We start from the raw sequence: 26,722 nt of genomic DNA, 5'->3' as shown, positions 1-26,722 counted from the left end.
GGTGGAAATCCACTAGCTCAATATTGGGGTCTCAGTCTACCAGTCTGAATGGTAGAAATTCACTGTTTAAGTTAGGTTAGGTTAACTTATCATGCACGCTCATGATAAGTTAACCTAACCTTTTCCGGCGAGTATGGTTAGGTTAGGCTAGATTAAGTTAGGTTAGGTTAAGTTAGGTTAGGTTAGCTCATGTACGCTTCACTTAGGTTAGCTTAGGTTAGGTGAGAGACAGGCAAAAAGTTAGGTGTATGATTAGGTTAGGTTAGGTTAGATTAAGTTAGGTTAGGTTAAGTTAGGTTAGGCTAGGTTAGCCTACGTACGCGCGCGTACGTAGGCTAACCTAGCCTAACCTAACTTAACCTAACCTAACTTAATCTAACCTAACCTAACCTTATCATACACCTAACTTTTTGCCTGTCTCTCACCCAACCTAAGCTAACTTAAGTGAAGCGTACATGGGCTAACCTAACCTAACTTAACCTAACCTAACTTAATCGAACCTAACCTAACCATACTCGTCGGAAAAGGTTAGGCTAACTTATCATGAGCGCTCATGATAAGTTAACCTAACCTAACTTAAACAGTGAATTTCCACCATTCAGACTGGTGGACTGAGACCCCAATATTGAGCTAGTGGATTTCCACCATTCAGGCTGGTGGACTAAGACCCCAATTCTGAGCTAGTGAATTTCCATCGTTCAGGCTGGTGGACTGGGACCCCAATACTGAGCTAGTGGATTTCCACCATTCGGGCTGGTGGACTAAGACCCCAATTTTCCAACTCTTGCATTTTATGACGGAAATTCAAAATGAACTTCGAAAAATCAAGAGAATGTAACTATGAGAAGGTAAAGCACAACAAGTCACTACTGAAATATTCCAACGCTTGCATTTCACGACAGAAATTCAAAATGAAATTTGAAAAATTAAGACAATGTAACTGTGATATGGTAAGTGTATGTAAGTTTTTGTGTGTGTGTAAGTTTTGGCGTCTGTGTGTGTCAGTTTTAGTGTGTGTGAGTAAGTTTTCGTGTGTGTGTGTGTGTAAGTTTTTTTGTGTGTGTGTTAGTTTTTGTGAGTGTGTGTAAGTTTTTGTGTGTGTAAGTTTTTGTGTGCATGTAAGTTTTTGTGTGCATGTAAGTATTTGCGTGTGGGTGTAAGTGTTTGTGTGTGTGTGTGTAAGTTTTTCTGTGTATAAGATTTTGTGTGTGTAAGTTTTGACGTGTGTGTGTGTAATTTTTAGTGTGTGTGTGTGTGTGTGTGTGTAATTTTTTGTGTGCATGTAAGTTTTCGTGTGCATGTGTATGTGTGTGTGTGTGTGTGTGTGTGTGTGTGTGTAAGTTTTGTGTGTGTGTGTAAGTTTTTTTGTGTGTGTTAGTGTTTGGGTGTGTGTGTTTTTTTTTGTTGGTGTGTGTCTGTTTGTTTGGTCATTTTTTTTTGTTTTTGCTTGTTAGTGTTTTCTTGTTTGTGTAAGTTTTTGTGTGTGTGTGTGTGTATGTTTTTGTGTGTGTTATCTTTTGTGTGTGTGTGTAAGTTTGTGTGTGTATGTTTTTTAGTTTGTGTGTGTTTTTGTGTGTGTGTGTAAGTGTTTTTTTTTGTTTGTGTGTTTATGTGTGTGTGTGTGTGTGTGTGTGTGTGTGTGTGTGTATGTTTTTGTGTGTGTTTGTTTTGTCATGTGTGTGTATGTTTTCGCGTGGGTGCGGTTAAGTTTTGTGTGTGTGTGTGTGTATTTGTTTTTTATTTTTTTTGGGTGTTTTTTTGAGTTTTTTGTTGTGTTCTTGTGTTTGTTTTTTTTTTTTTTGTGTGTGTGTATGTGTGTGTGTAAGTTTTTGTGTGTGTTAGTTTTGGGGTGTGTGTTTTATTTTTCGTGTGTGTGTGTGTATGAGTTTTGTGTGTGTGTGTGTGTGTGTGTGTGTGTAAGTTTTTGAGTGAATGTAAGTTTTTTTGTGAATGTAAGTTTTAGTGTGAATGTGTAAGTTTGTGTGTGAGTGTGTGTTTGTGTGAGTGTTAGTTTTTGTGTGTGTGTAAGTTTTGGGGTGTGTGTGTAAGTTTTCGTGTGTGTGTGTGTGTGTGTGTGTGTGAGTTTTGTGAGTTTTGTGTGTGTGAGTTTTGTCTGTGTGTGTGTGTGTTAGTTTTTGTGTGAATGCAAGTTTTTGTGTGAATGTAAGTTTTCGTGTGAATGTGTAAGTTTTTGTGTGTGTTTGTGTGTGTGTAAGTTTTTGTGTGTGTAAGTTTTTGCGTGTGTGTGTAAGTTTTCGTGTGTGTGTTTGTGTATGTGTTGTTGTGTGTTATTGTAAGTTTTTGTGTGTGTGTGTGTGTGTATGTGGTCGTGTGTGTGTGTACGTTTTCGTGTGTGTGTGTAATTTTATGTATGTTAGTTTAAGTTTTTTTGTGGTTTTTTTATTGTTAGTTTGAATTTATTATTTTATTATCAGGTAAGTAATATTTTTAATGTTGAATTTTTGTTTGTGTATGTGTGTGTGTGTGTGTATGTGTGCGTAATTTTTCGTGTGTGTTTGTAAGTTTTTGTGTGTGTGTGTAAGTTTTTGTGAGTGTGTTTTATTTTGTGTGGGTTTGTATTGGAGTGGTGTCTTTTTTTGGTGTGTGTTGATGTATGTTTGGTCATGTGTTTGTATTTTTTTTCATGCTTGTTTTAGTTTTTGTGTGTGTGTGTGTGTATGTTTTTGTGTGTCTAAGCTTTTGTGTGTGTGAGTTTTGACGTGTGTGTGTGTAGGTTTTCATGTGTGGAAAAATTTAGAAGTGTCCAACTCAGAAAAGCCCGAAAACATAATTTACATATCCCAAATCACAAGTTTCAGACAACACACTCATATGAGCGGCTAAGAAATCTAGCTCAGAAAAGTCTGAAATAGCAAACTAGTCATCCCAAACTATTGGTTTCAGACAACAAACACCTATGATGGACTAAGAATCCTAGCTATGAAAAGTTCAAATAGCAAACTACACATCCCAAATCGTAATTTTCTGACAACATACACCTATGAAAGGCTATGAAACCTAGCTAATAAAATCCGGAAATAGCAAATTAACCATCCCAAATCATAAGTTTCAGACAGCAATCACCTATGAACGGCTATGAAATCCATCTCGGAAAATTAAAAAAATAGCAACCCACACATGCCGAATCATAGGTTTCAGACAGCACATACCTATGAAAGACTATTAAATCAAACTCAGAAAAGCCCAAAAGAGTAATTTACATATCCCAAATCATAATTTACTGAAAGGACACACCTACGAAAGGCTAAGAAATCCAGCACAGAAAAGTCAAAAATAGCAAACTAGTCATCCCAAACTATAGGTTTCAGACTACAAACACCTATGAAAGGCTAAGAAATCCAGCTCAAAAAAGTCAAAAGTAGCAATCCATCCATCACAAATCATAGGTTTCAGACAACACACACCAACGAAAGACTAAGAAATCTAGCTTAGAAAAGCCAAAAGTAGCAATCCACCCACCCCAAATCATAGGTTTCAGACACTACACACCTATGAAAGACTAAGAAATCCAACTCAGAAAAGCCTGAAATAGCAAACCACACATCCCAAATCATAATGTTCTGACAACACATATCTATGAAAGGCTAAGAAACCTAGCTCAGAAAAGTCGAAAATAGCAAACTACACATCCCAAATCATAGGTTTCAGACACTACACACCTATGAAAGACTAAGAAATCCAACTCGGAAAAGCCCGAAATAGTAATTTACATATCCCAAATCATAAGTTTCAGACAGCATTCACCTACAAAATACTAAGAAACCTTAGCTCAGAAAAGTCTGAAATAGCCAACTACTCATCCCAAACTCGAAGTTTCAGACAACAAACACCTATGAGTGACTAAGAATCCTAGCTCTGAAAATACCTAAAAGCAAACTACACCTCCCAAATCATAATTTTCTGAAAGGACACTCATATGATAGGCTAAGAAATCTAGCTCAGAAAAGTCAAAAATAGCAAACTATTCATCCCAAACTATATGTTTCAGACAACAAACACCTATGAAAGGCTAAGAAATCCAGCTCGGAAAAGTCAAAAGTAGCAATCCATCCATCACAAATCATAGGTTTCAGACAACACACACCAACGAAAGACTAAGAAATCTAGCTTAGAAAAGCCCAAAATAGTAATTTACATATCCCAAATCATAGGTTTCAGACAACACTCACCTATGAACGGCTAAGAAACCTAGCTCAGAAAAGTCAAAAATAGCAAAATAGTTTAGCTTAGTTAAGAGTTTAGAGTTCTACCTTAGAATCTTAGCTTAGAGTTTTACTTAGAGTTGAAGTTTATTTTAGTAAGTTTTTGTGCGTGTGTGTAAGTTTTTGTGTGTGTGTGTAAGTTTTTGTGTGTCTAAGATCTTGCGTGTGGATATAAGTTTTTTGTGTGTTTGTGTAAGTTTTTGTGTGTGTGTGTGTGTGTGTGTAAGTTTTTGTGTGTGTGTGTAAGTTGTGTTGTGTGTGTGTTGTGTGTGTAAGTTTTTGTGTGTGTGTGTAAGTTGTGTGTGTGTGTGTAAGTTTTTGTGTGTGTTAGTTTTGGAGTGTGTGTGTTAGTTTTCGTGTGTGTGTGTGTGTAAGTTTTGTGTGTGTGTGGGTGTGTGTGTGTGTGTTAGTTTTTGTGCGTGTGTGTGTGTGTGTTTTTGTGTTATTGTGTTTTTTTTTGTTTCTGTGTGTGTGTGTGTTTGTGTAAGTTTTTTTGTGTGTGTTAGTTTTGGCTTGTGTGTGTGTGAGTTTTTTTTGTTTTCTTGTGTAAGTTTTTGTGTATTTGTGTGTGTGTGTGTGTGTGTAAGTTTGTGTGGGTGTGTTTGTTGTGTAGTGTGTGTGTGTATGTTTTCGTGTGTGTGTGTGTGTGTTTAATTTTTGTGTGTGTGTCTGTGTGTGTGCGTAAGTTTTTTTGTGAATGTTATTTTTTGTATTAATGTTAGTTTTAGTGTGAATTTGTCAGTTTTTTTTTGTGTGTGTGTGTGTGTGTAAGTTTGTGTGTGTGTGTGTGTGTGTAAGTTTTGGAGTGTGTGTGTTAGTTTTCGTGTGTGTGTGTGTGTAATTTTTCGTGTGATTGTGTAAGTTTTTGTGTGTGCTAGTTTTGGCGTGTGTGTGTAAGTTTTCGTGTGTGTAAGTGTAAGTTTTGTGAGTGTGTGTGTGTGTAAGTTTTTGTGAGTTTGTGTGTGAGTTTTTTTTTGTTCATGTGTTAGTTTTGTGTGTGTGTGTGTGTGTGTTTGTAAGTTTTTGTGTGTGTGTTTAATTTTTGGAGTGTGTGTGTGAGCTTTCGTGTGTTTGTGTGTGTAAGTTTTGTGTATGTGTGTGTGTGTGTAAGTTTTTGTGTGCATTTAAGTTTTTGTGTGCATGTAAGTTTTCGTGTGCATGTGTAAGTTTTTGTGTGCTTCCCAAATCATAATTTTCTGAAAGGACACACCTATGAAAGGCTAAGAAATCTAGCTTAGAAAAGTCAAAAATAGCAAATTAACCATCCCAAATCATAGGTTTCAGTCAACACACACCTACGAATGGCTATGAAATCCTGCTCAGAAAAGTCAAAAAATATCAACCCACACACCCCCAAATCATAGGTTTCAGACATCACACACCTACGAAAGACTAAGAAATCCGGTTATGAAAAGTCAGAAATAGCAAATAACATATCCCAAATCATAGGTTTCAGACAACACTCACCTATGAACGTCTAAGAAACCTAGCTCAGAAAAGTCAAAAATAGCAAACTAGTCATCCCAAACTATATATTTCAGACAACAAACACCTATGAAAGGCTAAGAAATGCAGCTCAGAAAAGTCAAAAGCAGCAATCCACCCACCCCAAATCATAGGTTTCAGACACTACACACCTATGAAAGACTAAGAAATCCAACTCAGAAAAGCCTGAAATAGCAACCCACACATCCCAAATCATAGGTTTAAGACACCACACACCTACGAAAGACTAAGAAATCCGGTTATGAAAAGTCGGAAATAGCAAATTACACATCCCAAACTATTGGTTTCAGACAACATTCACCTACGAAATACTAGAAAACCTTAGCTCAGAAAAGCCTGAAATAGCAAACTACACATCCCAAATCATAATTTTCTGACATCACAGATCTATGAAAGTCTAAGAAAACTAGATCAGAAAAGTCTAAATTAGCAAACGACACATCCCAAATCATAGGTTTCAGACACGACACGCCTATGAATGACTAAGAAATCCAACTCGGAAAAGCCCGAAATAGTAATTTACATATCCCAAATCATAAGTTTCAGACAGCATTCACCTACGAAATACTAAGAAACCTTAGTTCAGAAAGGTCTGAAATAGCCAACTACTCATCCCAAACCCGAAGTTTCAGACAACAAACACCTATGAGTGACTAAGAATCCTAGCTCTGAAAAGTCCAAAAAGCAAACTACACCTCCCAAATCATAATTTTCTGAAAGGACACACATATGATAGGCTAAGAAATCTAGCTCAGAAAAGTCAAAAATAGCAAATTAACCATCCCAAATCATAGGTTTCAGTCAACACACACCTACGAATGGCTAAGAAATCCAGCTCAGAAAAGTCAAAAAAATAGCAACCCACACATCACAAATCATAGGTTTCAGACACCACACACCTACGAAAGACTAAGAAATCCGGTTATGAAAAGTCGGAAATAGCAAATTACATATCCCAAATCATAGGTTTCAGACAACACTCACCCATGAACAGCTAAGAAACCTAGCTCAGAAAAGTCAAAAATAGCAAACTAGTCATCCCAAACTATAGGTTTCAGACAACAAACACCTATGACAGGCTAAGAAATCCAGCTCAGAAAAGTCAAAAGTAGCAATCCACCCATCCCAAATCATCGGTTTCATACAACACACACCTATGAAAGACTAAGAAATCCAGCTCAGAAAAGTCAAAAATAGCAAACTACATATCCCAAATCATCGGTTTCAGTCAACACACACCAACGAAAGACTAAGAAACCTAGCTCAAAAAAGTCAAAAATAGCAAACTATTCATCCCAAACTATTGGTTTCAGACAACATTCACCTACGAAATACTAGAAAACCTTAGCTCAGAAAAGCCTGAAATAGCAAACTATACATCCCAAATCATAATTTTCTGACAACGCATACCTATGAGAGGCTAAGAAATCCAGCTCTGAAAAGTCGAAAATAGCAAACTACACATCCCAAATCATAGGTTTCAGACACCACAAACCTATGAAAGACTAATAAATCCATCTCAGATAATTCAAAAATAGCAAAATACTTATCCCAAATCATAATTTTCACTCAACCCCCACCAACGATAGGCTAAGAAACCTAGCTCATAAAATCCTTAAATAGCAAACTACTCATCCCAAACTATTGGTTTCAGACAACATTCACCTAGGAAATACTAGGAAACCTTAGCTCAGAAAAGCCTGAAGTAGCAAACTACACATCCCAAATCATAGGTTTCGGACAACACACATCAACGAAAGACGGGTGCTTGGGGAGAGCCTTTGGGGGTCTGTGGGTCCCTTGAGGGTCGGTGGTCCTTTGGGAGCTTGGGGAGACCTTGGGGGCGGGGGGGTTGGGGTTTGGGGGTCGGGGTATGACATTTGGGGGTCTGGGTGGGCCTTTGGGAGCCCGTTGGTCCTTTGGGTGCCTGGGGGACATTTGGGGACCGGTGGAGGGCCTTTGGGACCCCGTTGGTCCTTTGGGAGCTCGATGGGCCTTTGGGTGGCCCGGGGATGGCATTTGGGGGTCTGGGTGGGCCTTTGGGGCGCCGGTGGCCCTTTGGGAGCTTGGGGGGCCTTTGAGTGTCCGGGGGGGCAGTTGGGGGCCTGGGGGACATTTGGGGACCGGTGGAGGGCCTTTGGGAGCTTGGGGGGCCTTTGAGGACCGGGGGCTTCCTTCGGGGTTGGGGTAGGAGGATTGGAACCCTTTGGGTTAGGTTAGAGGACCTCACAACATTGTTCAAATGAAACTTGTGTATTATAACGACCACACTCAAATTCTCTTCTAAAATCTCTTCAAAAATCTTCTTTTAAAATGTCTCTATCTGTTTCGCCGAAATAGTTCCATAACCTGTCTAAAACGGTTTCGCCCAAATAATCCCTAAACGCAAATTCAGCGTGTTCCTTTGTTATTGGCATCTCTGCGCTAACGCATTTCAAATTAATAGGAAACCTTTTCGCGCGCTAAAACAATTCATCGCTAAGATATTTCTTGCCTAATTGTTTCCATGGCCTTTGGTTATTAATATCCTTTGGAGTTCGACCAAAAGAGTTGTTCCCGAGGCAAATACATTAATGATTTGGATCTATTCCTGGAGAAATGTTTCTAGGCGAAAATTTTTAAAGTCTGACAGATGATGTCATTGATTGATTGATCTGTCAAGAAAGGGGAAATTAATTTGTTGTTTCTAAGGGGAATTATTGATTCACGATAGGTGAATTGAGGTCGACAGCACAGGTGTTCCAAACTCCGGGAAACTCTTAACATTTGGGCGAGAGCAACAACAACAAATACTATTTCTGGACACCATGACATTCACGAACGATTACGCAATCAATTTCTCGGAAATTCACTTCCCCCTCGAGTCCTAGATCAATAACATTGTTCCCGTTAGAATTCAATGCGCATGTGCAACCTTCGCCCCGGAGTTATTACACATAGAAACATCAAATAAATCGACCTTGGAAAAAGAGGTCATTGACCCCATTACGTAATCTTTCTCCCTAGGGAGGCTATGCCCTTATTTGGAGCCCTGTCAGTATTCTATGCCCATATAAGGAGCCCTGACACGACTCAATAAGGCATCTCTACTGGCCTACAGCTGTAAAATTTATGGTACAAGAGTATTACATAGAATCCCACATTCGCTCATGTGTGGCAACCGCACTATAAATTCTACATGGGATCTCTAGGGTTGTGGGTTAGCATGAAAGGGGACGGGCTACCGATTAGGGAAAGAAGGAAGTATACAGGTTAAGCTAGGCAGCAAAAGGGCGCTTATTACCCGAATGTGTGGGGGCATTAGGGCAACCTTTTGCATTTTGTAGGGTAATGTAGGAGATTGGTCAAACTAAAGAAACATAGTTTGGGGAAATTCTGAAGCTGGGGAAACTCCTGAAACTCGCAGTGAACCATAGAGATCTTTTTTTGTAGGTTGATAATGGATGGTGTTTAATTAGTTATGTATAGGATATCAAGTGCTATTGATTGTTAGTTTGTTTTTTATTCGCTTTGTCACGTCTCTTGTGCGGATAAATTATCGTTATTATTATTATTATAATAGCCAGCCTGTTTTTGAATGCTTTTGAAACAATTTCTTCGCAGTCTTACCACCTACTAGCTTTCAGCCTTATTTCCTTTAGATTTATTATTAACAGATTTAATTTTTGGCGTTTCACAACAAATTACGTGATTGCAACAGTGTCCTTTCGTTTGACAGGGGTTCAGTCTCTGATGTTGCTGGTTATTTGGCTTATAATGGGGGTCAGTGACGTAACTCTGTAACCTCACCCAGAGTCTACCCACCTCTAAATGGGTAACTGGAGAAATCTGGGGGAGATAAACAGGGAGGGTGTACAAAAGCGCAGGAATGCTGCCCTTCCACCTTGCACTTCCTGGCTGAAAGGCCATGAAACACAGATCAGGACCGCCAGTAGGGACTGTAAAGTCCAGTGCAGTGATCTTTACTTTTTTTTTATTTCAACTTATGTCTCCCTGCTGACGGTGGGACCAAATTCACATAAACTGAACAAGAATACAATTTTTTTTTTTTACTCCAAAAGTCTTCTTCTTGGCTTATGTCGAGATCAATGTTTTATAGTAATACAGTGCTAAAATTTCCATTCCATTTTTCAGCACATTTCTTAAATAGGCGTTATAAGAGGGTAATTGGAATGAGTTCTTCATGGCTTATGGAAATAAAGTTACGCATATTTCGCAACCAAAGGCTTGTATTCCTATTATTTTACGTTTCTGCCCTAAAAAGCTTTGCTACAAGACAAAAAAGTAAAAACGTAATGGATTTTACTTTAGGTCTTAGTTCATATTAAATTAAGTAAATAAGTTACCAAGGGAAACAAAAATAGGACAAGGGGTCATCATATTTTAAGCTTTACGGTGTTGTATACATACTCTTATCCAGATAGTTAAGCAAAGTCAATTGTATTTTTTTATGCCTATTGTTTTACTTTTTATTTTAAGTATGCAGAGTCATTGGAAGATATATCGTTTCTGTCCTAAAAAGCTTTACTACAAGACAAAAAAAAGGAGTAAAAATGTAATGCATTTTACTTTAGGTCTTAGTTCATATTAAATTAAAAAAACAAGTTTTTTAACAGAAAGTAAGGAGCTGCATTAAAACTTAAAACGAACAGAAATTATTACGTATATGAAGGGGGTTGTCTCCTCCTCAGCATCTCGCTTTTTACACTAGATTTTTTTCTAGTACTTTTGAAAAAAAGCTTCTCATTGTTCCAATTAAAAAAAACATAGTGTTTCAGAAGTTGTTCTTAAAGAATTAGGAGAAAATAAACTTTAGTGTAAAGAGCGAGGTGTTGAGGAGGAGGCAACCCCTTTCATATACAGAAAATTTCTGTTCGTTTTAAGTTAATGTCGCTCCTTACTTTCTGTAAAAAAAACATTTGTTTTTTTTCTTTAATTCTGAACATTTTTGAATTAATGCAGATTTTGAAATTAACTAGCCGCATATGAATAATTAAAACGAAATTTACATGTTAATTTTCCTTCTTTTTGGATAAATGGCTTTCTGAAAATTTTGATCGTACGAATTTGAGAAAAAGGGTGGGGGAGGGTGCCTAGTTGCCCTCCAATTTTTTGGCTCCTTAAAAAAGGCACTAGAACTTTTAATTTTATTTGCAAACGTTCTTATTAGTAAAAAATATACATAACTTACGAATTTTCTCCCAATTCTTTAAGAACGACTTCTAAAACCCTATCTTCGTTTAATTGGAACAATGAGAACCTTTTTTCATTATAGTGTTGAATCAGCATTAAAGCTAATTCTTTTGATATATTTATTGATATCAAAATTCCGTTTTTTAAAGTTTCGATTACTATTGAGCCGTATCGCCTGTTGTTTTATTGTTTCTTTATTACGTATATGTTATTACGTATTTGAGGGGGTTCAATCCATAGTCAATACCTCGCTCTTTACGCTAAAGTTCGAATTTTGTTCGAACCACAAGCCCCTGAATCACAAAGGCCGTTTTATTTAGAATAGATAGCTCTGAAATAGATAGCCTTGAAAGTACTAAAAAATTCAGCGTAAAGAGCGAGGTGTTGACTAGGGGGCGAACCCCCTTTAGATACGCAATAATTTCTGTTCTTTTTAAGTTTTAATGTTACTCCTTACTTTCAGTTGATAAAAATTGTTTTTTTTTTTCATTTAATTTCTGATCATTTTTTAAATAATGCTGGGAAATCCGGTGCCCCCTTCATAAAAATATCCCTTCCCCCAAGAAAACATACTCCATGGATAGATACTCCCACGTAACCCCCTCCTCTGCCCCCCCCCCCCACCAGAAAAAATACCAACTGAAAGCGTCTATATCAAACAGTTCGTGGTAACGAACTGTAAATAAGGAGCAACCCGGCTCAATGGTAACCGAAAATCTAGAAAACGGGTTTTTGATATCAATAGATACATCAAAAGAATCAAATTTTAATGCTGATTTCAAATATATAAGTTTCATCAAGTTTAATCATACCTATCAAAAGTTACGCGCCTGAGAAAATTTGGCTGGTTTTCGAAAAAAGGGAGAAAGAACCCCTAAAAGTTATATAACCTTGATGAAAATCACACCATCATATTCAGCGTATTAGAGAACACTACTGTAGAGGTTTCAAGCTCCCATCTAGAAAAATGTGGAATTTTGTATTTTTTGCCAGAAGAAAGGTCACGGATGCGTGTTTATTTATTTTTTTGTTTTTTTTCCCAGGGGTGACCGTATCGACCCAGTGGTCCTAGATAGAATATCATGGGAGGACTCATTGGAACGGAAATTAAAAGTTCTAGTGCCCTTTTTATGTGACCAAAAAAATGGAGGGCAACTAGGCCCCCTCCCACGCTCATCTTTTTACCAAAGTCACCTGATCAAAATTTTTAGATAGCCATTTTGTTCAGCATGGTTGAAAATATGATAACTATTTCCTTTAGGGTGACTTAATCCCCCGAAGTTCCCGGGGGGAGGGCTGAAAGTTATGAACTTTACCCACCGTTAACATATAGTATTGGTTATTGGGAAGTATACAGACGTTTTCAGGGGGGATTTTTTCTGGAAGTAGGGGGGTTTCCCACTGAAAATAAGGAGCAACATCAAAACTTAAAACAAACAGAAAATATTACATGTATGATTGGGTTCACCCCCTAGTCAATACCTCGCTCTTTAAGCCAAAGATTTTTTAGTACTTTCATAAGAGCTATTTATTCTAAATAACGGCCTTTGTGATTAAGGGGTCATTTTTTAAGAATTGGAACAAAATTCGAACTTTTGCTTAAAAAGTGAGGTATTGACTAGGGGGCGAACCCCCTAATATACGTATTAAAAATAAATGAATATAGAAGTTCGTTACGCAAGTTAATTCGTAAGTTACGTATATTTATTACAAATAAAAACTTTCGTAATTAAAATTAAAGAAGTTTCGAGAAAGCCATTTAACCAAATAAAAGTAAAATTAATATGCAAATTTTGTTTTAATTATTCATGTACGGTGAGCCAAAATCAAAACTTGCATTAATTCAAAAACGTTCAAAAATTAAATAAAAAAAAAAACAAATTTTTCCAACTTAAAGTAAGGAACGACGTTAAAACTTAAAACGAACAGAAATTATTCCGTATATGAAAGGGGCTGTCCCCTCCTTAACGCCTCGCTCTTTACACTAAAGTGTTTTATTGTTTTAAAAAATAAAGTTGGGAGAAAGTCAAACTTTAGCGCAAAGAGCGAGGCGTTGAGGAGGGGACAGCCCCTTTCATATACGGAATAATTTCTGTTCGTTTTAAGTTTTAACGTCGTTCCTTACTTTGAGTTGAAAAAACTTGTTTTTTTTTATTTAATACTTCCTAAAAACCAATACTAAATGTAAACAACGGGCAAAGTCCGTAACTTGCAGCCCTTCCCCGGAGAACTGCGGGGGATTAAGTTATCCTCAAAGACATATTTATTAGATTGTCGACTATACTGAACAACATGGCCATCTCAAAATTTTGATTGGGTGACTTCGGGAAAAAAATGAGCGTGGGAGGCGGCCAAGTTGCCCTCCAAGTTTTTGGTTATTTAAAAGGACACTAGAACTTTTAATTTTTGTTCGAATGAGGCATCGCACGATATTCTAGGACTACTGGATCGATACGATTAACCCTGGAAAAAAAACAAAAAAACAAATCAAACAAATATACACGCATCCGTGATGTTTCTTCTGGCAAAAAAAAAATACAAAATTCCACATCTTTGCAGATAGGAGCTTGAAGCATCTACAGTAGGGGTTTCTGTTACTCTGATTGTGATGGTTTGATTTTTATTAAGATTCTATCACTTTTAGGGGGTGTTTCCCCCTTTTTTCGAAGATAAGGCAAATTTTTTCAGGCTCGTAACTTTTGAGGGGTAAAACTATGCTCGATGAGACTTATATATTTGAAATCAGCATAAGAATCCGCTTCTTTTGATGCATCTACTAGTATCAAAATTCCGTTTTTTAGAGTTTCGGTTACTATTGAGCTGGGTGGCTCCTTGCTTACAGTTCGTTACCACGAACTTTTTGATTTATCTGCGCTAAATATTCATTTAGAAAAAAATTGCTGACATAAACAGTTCCTTGTTTCTTAGCTTTTCTCAATTGCATTATGGAAAGACAGTGTGCTCTCCATCGTTATTTACATTAAGCTATGAGTTTATGTTGAAAGAGTTCTCCCTTTTCTCTTTTTCAGAAATTACCTAGGTATTATTTTTATATGGCATTTTGCACTCATAATGGAATACGGAAAAATACGGAAAAAATAAAGAATACGGAAAACTATTTTTTCAACACATCATCAGAAAACAGGGTTTTCAGTTGGTTGATTTATTCGGCGTTTCGTTCATAAAAAGGCAAACAAAACGGGGCTTAATGGTGGCAACAACAGTAGTAACTCAAAGACTACTCTTCACTCTTAAGCTGTGTCTTCGTTCGCTTTTCTCAAGAAGAGACATGCTCTTCTTTTTCCAAGAAAATGCCGAAATAAAAAATCCCTACCGCATTTTTCTTATTAGATGACTCGCTTCCAAAATTTATGTGACGGATAAAATTTAGAAAAAAGAATATGTTCATTCTGTGTTCGTAAGTCTCGAGACCAAGTGCAGGAGAAAATGTGTTGACCTGTTAACGTGTTGGGCAATTGACACCAACATTTTCTGCTTGCAGAATCTCGAGACCAGCCTTTCAAACAGTTCGTGGTAACGAACTGTAAGGAGCGACCCGGCTCAATGGTAACCAAAACTCTAGAAAACGGGTTTTTGATACCAATAGATATATCAAAAGAATCAGATTTCAATGCTGGTTTCAAATATACTAAACGTTCATCAAGTTTAGTGCTACCCATCAAAAGTTACGCGCCTGAGAAAATTTGGCTGATTTTCGAAAAAAGGGGGAAAGACCCCCTAAAAGTTATAGAACCTTAATGAAAATCACACCATCATATTCAGCGTATCAGAGAACCCTATTATAGAGGTTTCAAGCTCCTATCTACAAAAATGTGGAATTTTGCATTTTTTGCCAGAAGAAAGATCACGGATGCGTGTTTATTTGTTTGTTTGTTTGTTTGTTTTTTTTTTCCCAGGGATGATTCCATCGACCCAGGGGTCCTAGAATATCGTGGGAGGGCTCATTGGGACGGAAATCAAAAGTTCTAGTGCCCTTTTTAAGTGACCAAAAAAAATGGAGGGCAACTAGGCCCCCTCCCACGCTCATTTTTTCCCAAAGTCACCTGATCAAAATTTTGAGATAGCCATTTTGTTCAGCATGGTCGAAAATATGATAAAAATGTCTTTTAGGATGACTTGATCCCCCAAAGTCCCCAGGGGAGGGCTGAAAGTTATGAACTTTACTCAATGTTAACATATAGTATTGGTTATTGGGAAGTATACAGACTTTTTCAGAGGAGATTTTTTCTGGTAGGGGGGGGACGGTGAGGGGCGGGGGCTATATGGAAGGACCTTTCCATGAAGGAAAGTTGCATGGGGGACGGGAAAGGGCCATGAAGGGGGCGCCGGACTTGCCAGCATTATTTATTGGTTATTGGGAAGTATACAACCATTTTCAGGAAGGATTTTTTCTGGAGGGGGGGCTAGAGGAGGGGGTTACTCTGGAGAATATTTCAGTGGAGGATGTTTCTTTGGGGTAAGGGACATTTCTATGAAGGGGGCGCCGGATTTCCAAGCATTATTTAAGAAACGATCAGAAGTTAAATAAAAAAAAACAAGTTTTTTCAACTGAAATGTAAGAAGGAATATTAGAACTTAAAACGAACAGAAATTATAACTTATGTGAGGGGGTTCTCCCCCAAGTCAATACCTCGCACTTTACGCTACAGTTTTTGTTTAGTGCTTTCAAAAGAGCTATCTAGTCTAATTAAACGGCCTTTGTGATTCAGGGGTGTGTAAATCAAAATGTGTTTTAACTTTTAACGTAAAGAGCGTGGTATTGACTAAGGGGAGAACCCCCTCATATACGTAATAACATATACGTAATAAAATAAACAATAAAAAACAAGCGATACGGCTCAATAGTAATCGAAACTATCAAAAACAAAATTTTGATGTCAATAAATGTATCAAAAGAATGTGTTTATAATGCTGATCCTAAATATATTAAATAAAAAAAAAACAAGTTTTTTAAACTGAAAGTAAGGAGCGACATTAAAACTTAAAACGAACAGAAATTATTCCGTATATGAAAGGGCCTGTCTCCTCTTCACACCTCGCTCTTTCCGCTAAAGTTTTTACTGTTTTAAAATATTAAGTTGTGAGACAGAGTCAAACTTTAGCGTAAAGAGCAAGGTGTCGAGGAGGGGACAGCCCTTTTCATATACGGGATAATTTTTTTTCGTTTTAAGTTTTAATGTGGCTCCTTACTTTAAATTGAAACAACTTGTTTTTATATTTAATTTCTGATCGTTTTTTAGTTAATGCAGCTTTTATTTTGGCTCGCCGTCACTGAATAAGTAAACAAAATTTGCATAAAAATTTTACTTTTCTTTTGCTAAATGGCCGATGAAATGGCCGATGAAAATTCCCTTCCCCATGCAAAATTTCTCTATGGAAAGATCCTCCCATGTAAACCCCTCCCCCAGCTCCCCCCCCCCCCTACCAGAAAAATCCACCCGGAAAATGTCTGTATACTTCGCAATAACCTATACTCTATGTAAACAATAGGCCCTGCCCCTCCCCCAGCCAATCCCGTTTTATAGAGTTTCGGTTATGAAGGGGCTGTCCCCTCCTCAACGCCTCGCTCTTTACGCTAAAGTGTTTTTATTGTTTAAAAAAATAGAGTTGTGAGAAAGTCAAACTTTAGCGTAAAGAGCGAGGCGTTGAGGAGGGGACAGCCCCCTTCATATACGGAATAATTTCCGTTCGTTTCAAGTTTTAACGTCGTTCCTTACTTTCAGTTAAAAAAATTTGTTTTTTTTATTTAATTTTTGAACGTTTTTGAATTAATGCAGGTTTTGATTTTGGCTCACCGTACATGAATAATTAAAACAAAATTTGCATATTATATTTGGTTAAATGGCTTTCTCGAAACTTGTTTAATTTTATTTACGAACGTTTTTATTAGCAATAAATATACGTAACTTAGAATTAACTTACGTAACGAACTTCTATATTCATAAATTTTTAACACGTATATTAGGGGGTTCGCCCCCTAGTCAATACCCTGCTCTTTAAACTATAGTTCGAATTTTTTTTCCAGTTCTTTAAAAATGACCTCTTAATCACAATCAGTTGATCAGTTGAAAAACTTGTTTTTTTATTTAATTCCTGATCTTTTTCTTTAATAATGCTGGGAAATCCGGTGCCCCCTTCATAGCAATGTCCCTTCCCCCATGAAAATTTCCTTCATGGAAAGATCCTTCCATATAGCCGCCGCCCCTCTCCTTCCCCCACCGACCCGAAAAAATCTCCTCTGAAAAAGTCTGTATACTTACCAATAACCAATACTATATGTTAAAATTTAGTAAAGTTAATAACTTTCAGACCTCCCCCTGGGGACTTTGGGGGATCAAGTCATCCTAAAAGACATTTTTATCATATTTTCGACCATGCTGAACAAAATGGCGATCTCAAAATTTTGATCGGGTGACTTTGGGAAAAAAATGAGCGTGGGAGGGGGCCTAGTTGCCCACCATTTTTTTTGGTCACTTAAAAAGGGCACTATAACTTTTAATTTCCGTTCCAATGACCCCTCCCACGATATTATCGCACCACGGGGGCGATACGAACACCCCTGGGAAAAGAAAAAAAAAAAAACCAAAAAAAAAAAACCCACATTCACCCGCATCCGTGATTTTTCTTCTGGCAAAAAATGCAAAATTCCACATTTTTGTAGATAGGAGCTTAAAACCTCTACAGTAGGGTTCTCTGATACGCTGAATATGATGGTGTGATTTTCATTAAGGTTCTATAATTTTTAGGGGGTCTTTCCCCCTTTTTTTGAAAATCAGCCAAATTTTCTCAGGCACGTAACTTTTGATGGGTAAGATTAAACTTAATGAAACTTATATATTTGAAATCAGAATTAAAATCTGATCCTTTTGATGTATCTATTGGTATCAAACTCCCGTTTTTTAGAGTTTCGGTTACCATTGAGCCGGGTCGCTACTTACTTACAGTTCGTTACCACGAACTGTTTGATAAATTTTATTAAGTTTAGTATTACTCATCAGAGGCTACAAGCCTGAGAAAATCTACCTAATTTTTTAAAGAGAGGGGAACCATCACCTAAACGTGAAGGAATTTTAATAAAAATCACATCGTCAGAATTCAGTGTATCAGAAAACACTCTTACATAGGTTTCAAGCTCATATCTGCACAAATCTGTTATTTAGTATTTTTTGCCAGAAGAAAAATATACGAATATAGAAGTTAGTTACGTAAGTAAATTTGTAAAGACATCCATTTAGCAAAAGAAAAGTAAAATTTTTATGCAAATAAAAGCTGCATTAACTAAAAAACGATCAGAAATTAAATAAAAAAAACAAGTTTTTTAAACTGAAAGTAAGGAGCGCCATTAAAACTTAAAACTAACAGAAATTATTCCGTATATGAACTGGGCTGTCCCCTCCTCAACCCCTCACTCTTTAAGCTAAAGTTTGACTCTGTCTCACAACTTTGTTTTTTAAAACAATAAAAGACTTTAGCGTAAAGAGCAAGGGGTTGAGGAGGGGGCAGCCCCTTTCATATACAGAATAATTTCTGTTCGTTTTAAGTTTTAATGTCGCTCCTTACTTTCAGTTAAAAAACCTTGTTTTTTTTATTTAATAGGGAAAGAAATGACTTCAGGGACTGGTTTGTTGACCAGTTAATAAGTGAGACAAATTATTTTAAATATTCATTCTGTGCTTGGAGGGTCTCGAGACCCACTGAGGAAGTTTTTTTAGTTGTTAAATAGAGGGAAAACTGATTCTAAAATGCTAGTTTCATGTTTTCAGGGTCTTGAGACAAACAACAGGGAAACATTTGTCGGTCTCTCAAAAAAGAGGAAAAATTAACTCAAACAAATTCTGCCCCCAATAACCATTAGTTTCGGAGATTCTTTTCAGACATGGATAGCTTGTCACTGCTATGTTAAGTTGGTCATCTTTATCTGGCTTAAGGGACATTTATAAGGACATTTTGGTAATATAGAGACTTAGCTAGCGCTAATTTGAGCCATTCAGGATTTTGCATGATTTTTCAGCAAATAAATTTTTTTTTTGAAAATTCTGATAGGCTCAAATTAGCACTAGTTCAACCATGGTAATGGTTAAAACTCATTGTGAATGAGCCTTTAGCCTCTCTTTGCCAGTTAACTCACAATTGGTAAACGAGAAACTTATCAAACGCAACAAACTCTTGGGGTCTATTGTTAAGTTTAGTCAAATGCCGTAAAGGCTTTGAGATTAGAATAACTTAAGGATTTTTAGTCCGTATAATTCAAAGGCCTGAAGTAAAATACTATTTTGAAAGCAAATTTATAGGAATTTCAAAAAACATTTTGAAACTCCTAAAAATCGCATTAGATCAAAACCAAAAATACACCATTGGAATCGCCATGGCCGAAACCATTATGCACGAAAACTTATAGTCCCATGCCTTGATAAATAATTACAATTATAAATTGTAATAACTTTATAATTATAAATTGATATTCCAGTCCTCTCTAAAAGAAAAAAATAAAAAAAAACTTGACACAGGGCGTCTATTGGAGGAGACTTTGAGCAACACAAGCAATAGAGTGCCTCAGTCAGCAGCCCTGGGTAGAAGGCCAAAATTTGGCATTTAACGACTCCTTCTTTTGCGTCACGAAATTTAGGGATTGTAATAGTCAATCGCAAATGGAAATTTAATTAATTCTATCTTAAGAGATTGCCATCCATTCCTTGGAGAAGAAATAATTGCACATCGTTTGAGGGGTTTTTGTGCCCTCAATCTAAAATTTAGTTTAAAAATGTATATTTTCATATACAGACAAAAAAAAGTGTTGGTCCAATTTAAATAGTAATGAATAAGGGTTAAAATAGCGGGGAGGCAGGGGGACAACTGCACATAAATTTTGAAAAATGTTTCTTCGGTGTTTTTGTTAACAGATCAGAAAAAAAAGAAAACTGTCCCTGCTAAAATTTGAAAAACACCTTTTTTGTTTATTCATTTTAAAATATGGAGAAAAAAGTTCCTTGCCTTCCTCTACGTTTTCGTGAATTGGAGCGACTGGTAAGGAAATTTAAGGTTTTCATAGCTAAAACACCAATAGTAGTCATTTAGCTAAACGCAATCAAACCAGTATGAATGTAATTTCTGTGGCAACCCTGTTTCTGAATAGCTACGTGAATAGTTGAAGAACAAATCAACAGAGCTCCCCAAGGGACATTTTTGTTTAATTCAAACTCTCGTTAGAGTTAATTGTTCCTCTGTTTCTTGCGCCTTTCTGGTCTGTATTTTCTTATTAACGAGAATTTTTTCTCCCCATCCTAATTTCGTACTACTTTTCTTTTTTTCAGTAAAATGGCAACGGTGTTCAAAAATATCAACTTCATTGAGTGCTAAAAAAGGAAACCAAGCAGGTAAAACTATAGGTCTTATGTTTGAGTTTGACCTCAGGGTCAATATAACAGTACCATTTTCGCTTATTTTGACAATTGGCCCCCCCCCCCCCAAAAAAAATTGGCAACCCTGCATACTACCGCTTGATAAAGCTAGGCTACTGATGTACCAAAGAACATACTTGAAGTTAGATGTAAATACCACTTTTACGCGACTTCCTATTATCAAGAATGACCTTTAATTCTGAAGGATAGACTTGATTAACATAAAACAAAATGAAATAAACATTGTGAACTCATCGTGCGAGAAGCTTTCTTTAAATATGTCTTATTTGTTTACAAAATTCCTTTCAACGCCAGATCATATACCGTTTACAGTAAACTAACAACCGAACGCAACTTTAGTCATTACTAGAAATTTTATTTGCTCGGGAATTTTTTGAAATATTATTCTGTACTAAATAAATATTTTACCTTGTGTCATTTATTAATATTCAGCTGCTGCTGAAGATGGCGTCTTAACTACATATAATTAAAAAAAAAGTTTTTTCAAGTGAAAGTCAAAAGCAACATTAAAACGAACTGAAATTAAATTGTATATAAAGGCAGGGTTGCCAACTGGACACATTCTATTAAAAAGGGCGACATGTGTCGGGGTACAATGACATAAAAGGGTAAAAAATTGAAACATTTTACAAATTTGAAATTTTAAAAGGGCAAAAAAGGACATATTTTTAAATTTAAGACATAAAACGAAACTATTCCGAGCTGGATGAATATTCTGGTTAAATAAAATGTCACTTTTCACCAAAGTAGTGCTTTTTCTCGGTGTTTTTTTTTTTTTTTTTTTTTTTTTTTTTTTTTTTGAGAATCGAGGTTTTACACAGAGTTGTCGTAAGTAAAGGATTTTCCTCAAAGTAAGTGATTTATATGTTTATATGAGGTTTGTGCTTTCACCCTAAGTCATTTTGTATGAACGTTGCGTATGAATTTTTTTTCGTTTTCATTATATTCCATGCTAACTGCCGCTTTAAAAGAGGTTTACAAAGCTTTTTGGTCAGTAATGCAACTGGTAAAAAAAATAACCTCTAATTTTTGAGATTTCAAGATGGACATATTTTATCTAAAAATAACACATTTTTTATGCTCTTGTGACACATTCATGGACCAAAAAGTTGGTAACCTTGTATGACGGAAGCTGCTGCTCCCTCCGCCTCCTGCTCTTTGTGCTAAATATTGTAGCTCTTGGTAAAAAGTAATGAGTTTCAAAAATGCAGTTAATTGGAATTTCAATTTTTTTATTTACCGATAGTCGTCTAAAAAATTTGACCTGAAAATTTTATTGTTGAAATCAAATATGAATCAATTAGCTCTTCCATTCTTGAGGCGTTGTGAAATTGCTCTTATGTTTTGAGCAATCTTTCCTAAACCACGCAGGGCAAAAAGTCAAACTTTAGAGCAAAGAGAGGGAGGGGGTTGATGAGGGGGTACACTCCTTGAAAAGCAGAAAACAATTTCTGTTGGTTAGAATTTTATTGTCACCCCTTTCTTTCCTTTTAATTTTTTTTATATTTAATTTCTGTTCTTTTGAATACCATACATAGAATTACCCTAAATATAAGGAGGGCTACCATCCCTCAAACCCCATTCTTTACATTCAATATTAACTTTTGCAAGAAGAATGCTTCAAGAAAAAAACTCATTTGGTGTGTTTGCTTTAAGAAATATTTTTTTTATTTCTATATGGAATACATAATATATATGGAAAATATAATTTTCCAAAATAAACGATTTTTCCTCAATAAGATGGGACCTTCTCACCTCTCTTATCAACCATACTACACGAATCATTTTACATTCATTCATACCTTTCTAATACATATCACCCATAAGTCCTAATGAAGGGGCAGGGACTAATCTAGGGGGACGGTTTAGCCCACCCCAGGCACTGGTTCATAAGACAATTTTCAATATGATTAAATAAAATTTGACCCTGAATTTTGCAGCTCTGGAACGGGCCAATAATTTCCTTGAGGATTATTTAACTATGCCTGAATCAGTTCCTGCTAATGAGAAAGCCTTCAAAATTAAATTCAAAATTCAAAATTAAGAACTGTCTCAGAAACAGGACGGCTGAGCAGAGCTTGACAAAATAGAAAATAATTCACATAGAACATGATATAGCTCCAAAGCTTTCATATGAAGACATTATAAAGACATTTTCTTCGGGAAAAGCAAGTAAGGTTAAGTTTTAATCTACAGGATTATATTGATTGTACATAATTTAAATTGAATGCATACTGTCTCACCAATAAAATGTTTCTACCCGGAATCTTAGAGTTTTTCTTGAACCTTATTGTACAATTAGGATTTACATAAAAAAAAATTAATTACTGATAGTAAGACAATTAGATAAATATACAATAAATAAATATATTCCTTAGAGAGGTATAATAACCATAATCTGATATCTATAGTGGGTTTGTTGACCAGGAGAGCCAAATGCCATTCTTGCCCCGAGTACTGATAGGTCCATCCCTGCGAAAGGGATTAAGTTTAAATCCGTAATTTTCCGAGTATCCATTTAATTCGTTTGAAGCACTTCTCATAGAAATTCAAAAATGTGTATCTGAAACGTATTTTGAGGCTTCAGGTGCCCCCTTCCTTATAAAATCATTCGTTAGTAGAAACCCTAATGGGTTGCAACTAGGCGACACTGTAATCCTTAGTTTTGCTGGATATATGGTCTATAGCAACCATTGTAGATAGATATAAATTTAAATTTATTAAATTTATCTACTGTGATAGTAACTACTACTATTACTACTACTACGAACAACTCACCGCAGCACCAAGCCACCTGAGGCCAACACAGGTACGCACGCTCCTCCTCCACCCCAATCTATTCAAAGCCTCCCTTTTTACACCCGCCCACGAAGTTCCCATTTCCTTTAAATCTTTCTTTATGACGTCCTCCCACCCCAAACGAGGACGACCTGCTTTCGGTTTAGCCCTAGACGGTCGGCCGAAAAGAACAATTTTCGGAAATCTGTCATCCTTCATCCAAACAACGCGCCCTAGCCACCTCAACTTTTCTTTCGTTATGGCCCTAGAGAGCGGTATTGAACCACATTTTTCGTATAGCCTATTGTTTGAAATACAGTCAGTCAAAAAGTGATAGTAACAGTTAATTTTTTTACGGACTACATGAATGTTCACGAATGAATGGTATACCAGACACATGTAAGACAACTGAGACTGGGAGCCATACCCTTTTAATAGTCCCCACTATTTTTGCTCAATAGTATCTTCGCCCTGTTTTAGTCAAAATTGTTGTTTAACGGGTCAAAATGTTAGAATACGGCCTTTACCTGTGGCAAGATTTCTTATACCACTTAAAAGGATGAGATCTTTATACACTTCCAAATAGAGCACACCTGGACGGGGGGGGGGAGGAATAGGTGATCACATTTCTCTAGAAAAATAAGACATTTCATATTTTGAAAATGGCCACACTAGCATTTTCATACATGTCAAGTTCCATTGCATGGATTTCATCAGCATCGTACCATTTTTTAGAAGAGTTTGGCCTCTTTTTCTAATGTTACAAATTTTTTTTTAACAAATTCTTTGCTATTAGCTATTGATAAGCATCTTTAAATTAATAAGATTTCCATATTTATAATCAGCATAATAATAGATCTATTGTTCCATATATTGCAATCGAAACTTCGTTCATAGGTTTCTATTGAAAAGGCCGCTCTTTACTCAGATTTTGTTGACACAAACTTATTTCATCCAAGCCTCTTCTAAGTGTGAGAAAAGGTACCATTCCCTCCTTCAAACCTAGCCTTTACATTCAAGTTTAACTTCCATATCATAACGCGTCGATAATAATAATCATCCCGGAAAAAGTGCAACCCTTCAAATACTTCTCATGATGGGGGGGGGGGGGTCTAAAATTTCAAATATAAGGGGAGAGGGTCCGGCACCCTTCATCCCACTGAATCAAAGGTTTTCTGGTAATTATCAATAATAGCTGATGTCCTATTGCACATCAATCGGCATAATTTATAAAGCCTTAAATGACTCAACTCAGTAAAATTAAAATTTAGTTGAATTATTTAAATTGACCTATCTTTGGGGGGGGGGGAGCTGTTTGCATGCTTAGGAATGCCACTTGGACTTATGGCTTCAGAAACTGGGAACATAATTTTTTTCTTAATATTAGTTTTTTCTTAAATTTAATTTTTTTTAATATTAGTCTTTTTTAATTTAGTTTTTTTAAATATTAGTTTGTTTTAAGTATTAGTTTTTCTTAAATATAGTTTTTTAATAATTTTAATTCGATTGGCTATCTTTGAGCTATTATTCGATAGCATTTGCCCATCTTCTGTCCAAAACTTCTGTCTTGCGCCACAAATGGCAGTATTTGTCTCTTTGATATGCTGGGTGGCGAAACAGACACTAAAACTTGAAAAGCGCGCCAGAACTTTCAGTTTCTGCCCGAATGAGGTCTCTTTCGATATTCTAAGGTCATTGGTTCGATATAACCGTCCCTGGGGGAAAAACAAAAGCAAATAAAGACAAATCCGTGATATCGGCTCGAAACCTTTCCAAAAAGGTTCGCTGATACGCTAAATTTGTGGCTCGTAACTTTGGTTAGATATTTTAAAGCTTAATGAGTTTTGCATATTTCGGGCCAATACAAAAAACTGATTCTTTCGATGTGTTTATTATTATTGAAAGTCATTTTGTTACAGTTTAACTGTTAGCTCGAGACGCTCCTTGCTTACAGCTCGTTACCACGAACTGTTTAAAAAATGTATATTGTGTTTGAACAATGTAAGCACTGTTCTAAATCTCTCCTCTGCAGAAATATTCTGCGTATAGTTCAAAATAATGCTTGAAAGGCCAAATATCTTTTAAGGGCTGGGCACACTTAGCTGATTTAGGGAACTGGTTTCCAAATCAGTGCCGATTTTAAAAGAAATCGGCGTCGATTTGAATTTGAAAAATTTTCTAGTTTTCAGCGCCGATTTACAAAGTTAGCGCAAATATTCATCATGATCATCACGAAAAATAAGGGTAGAAATAAATAGTCTGCCTGAGATATCTATGGTGAAAGACCCCACTACTGAGCTTAGAACTAAACTGAGAACTAAGCTGAGATCAATCAAGCAACTATTAATAAACTCCAGTTGACTATTTGTGTCCATGATTTTTTTTTGTTTTGAAAATTTTGCGCAATAAAATTTTCTTTCAACAAATTTTTCTAACCGCTATCGTTTATCCACTGATGCTGAAATTTGTTCCCGAAATCTGCTACGTGTGCCTAGCCCTCTAGGGTGAACTTCTTCTAGGGAGGGTCGTTTGTTTTCACTTAATTGTTTTTTTTTATAGTGACCTTTTTTTTATCAATCATGCAGTTTTGAGTGCAGGTAAATACGGATAAGTTGTTCCGGGGTGGGGAGGGAGTCAAAATAACATTAAAACATGTTAAATTACAAAACAATTGAATTATGAGGATGTTCTTATCTGGTATGTGGAAAAACCAGCTGTTTAAAAATTGTTTGTCAGCAAGCCGGATATTGTCAGGGTTGTTACTCTTGGTACGAATGTTGTTTATGGGTTGTTGTAAAAAATTTTGTATGGTTCATTTTCATCAAAATTTGGTATTCTTGTATCCAAATTTACCCAAGACTACACTCAAATCATTTTAAATAGTATTTTTTATCCATAATTGTATTGTAATCATTCAGGCGAAACTGAATTCATCGAGTTAAAATTGCTTCTAACCCGTTTTAGCAGAGAAAATTTACGTATCACGCCAATTCGAAAGAACGAAAAATGTATTATGGGCTACATGATACCATCAGGAGGGAGGGGGCATGATTTTTTGCAAAAGTGACCGTGGTACTTAAAAACAGCATGTAATAAAGGGTTATACTTTTACTTCATTAAATGTTTCTTTAGAAAAGGGTCAACCATTAAATTGATACCCGAGAAGCTATTTCGCTCCTTCTGATTGGACATTTCGTCTGATAACCAAACTGTTAAAGGCTGAGGCTATAAATGATGGCTCTAATCTTTCGTAGAAGCAAGATAGTGACACTATTTCTGCCAAAATTGCACGTGGAGTAGGTATTCTCAGAAGATTGAAGCACGTTCTGCCGGAACGTACTCTTCGCACGATATATTTTACAATAATCTACCCTTATATATCGTATGGATGTGTAGTGTGGAGCAGTAACTTTTATGTTAATTACAAGCATGTCCAAATTCTACAAAATAAAGCAGCAAAAATTATTGGGAAGTGCGTCAAAAATGTGAAAGACACCAGTGTATGCTTTAAGTCTTTAAGGCCACTCAATGTTGAACAGATAAGGGACTATCAAGCGGCAATGTTTGTGTTTAATTATGTGC

This window comes from Artemia sp. Qi Xiang Cuo, chromosome 8 (genome assembly GCF_049724085.1).
Source record: "Artemia sp. Qi Xiang Cuo chromosome 8, ASM4972408v1, whole genome shotgun sequence".
In the NCBI taxonomy this organism is placed as follows: Eukaryota; Metazoa; Arthropoda; class Branchiopoda; order Anostraca; family Artemiidae; genus Artemia; species Artemia sp. Qi Xiang Cuo.
This window is presented reverse-complemented; position numbering follows the sequence as displayed.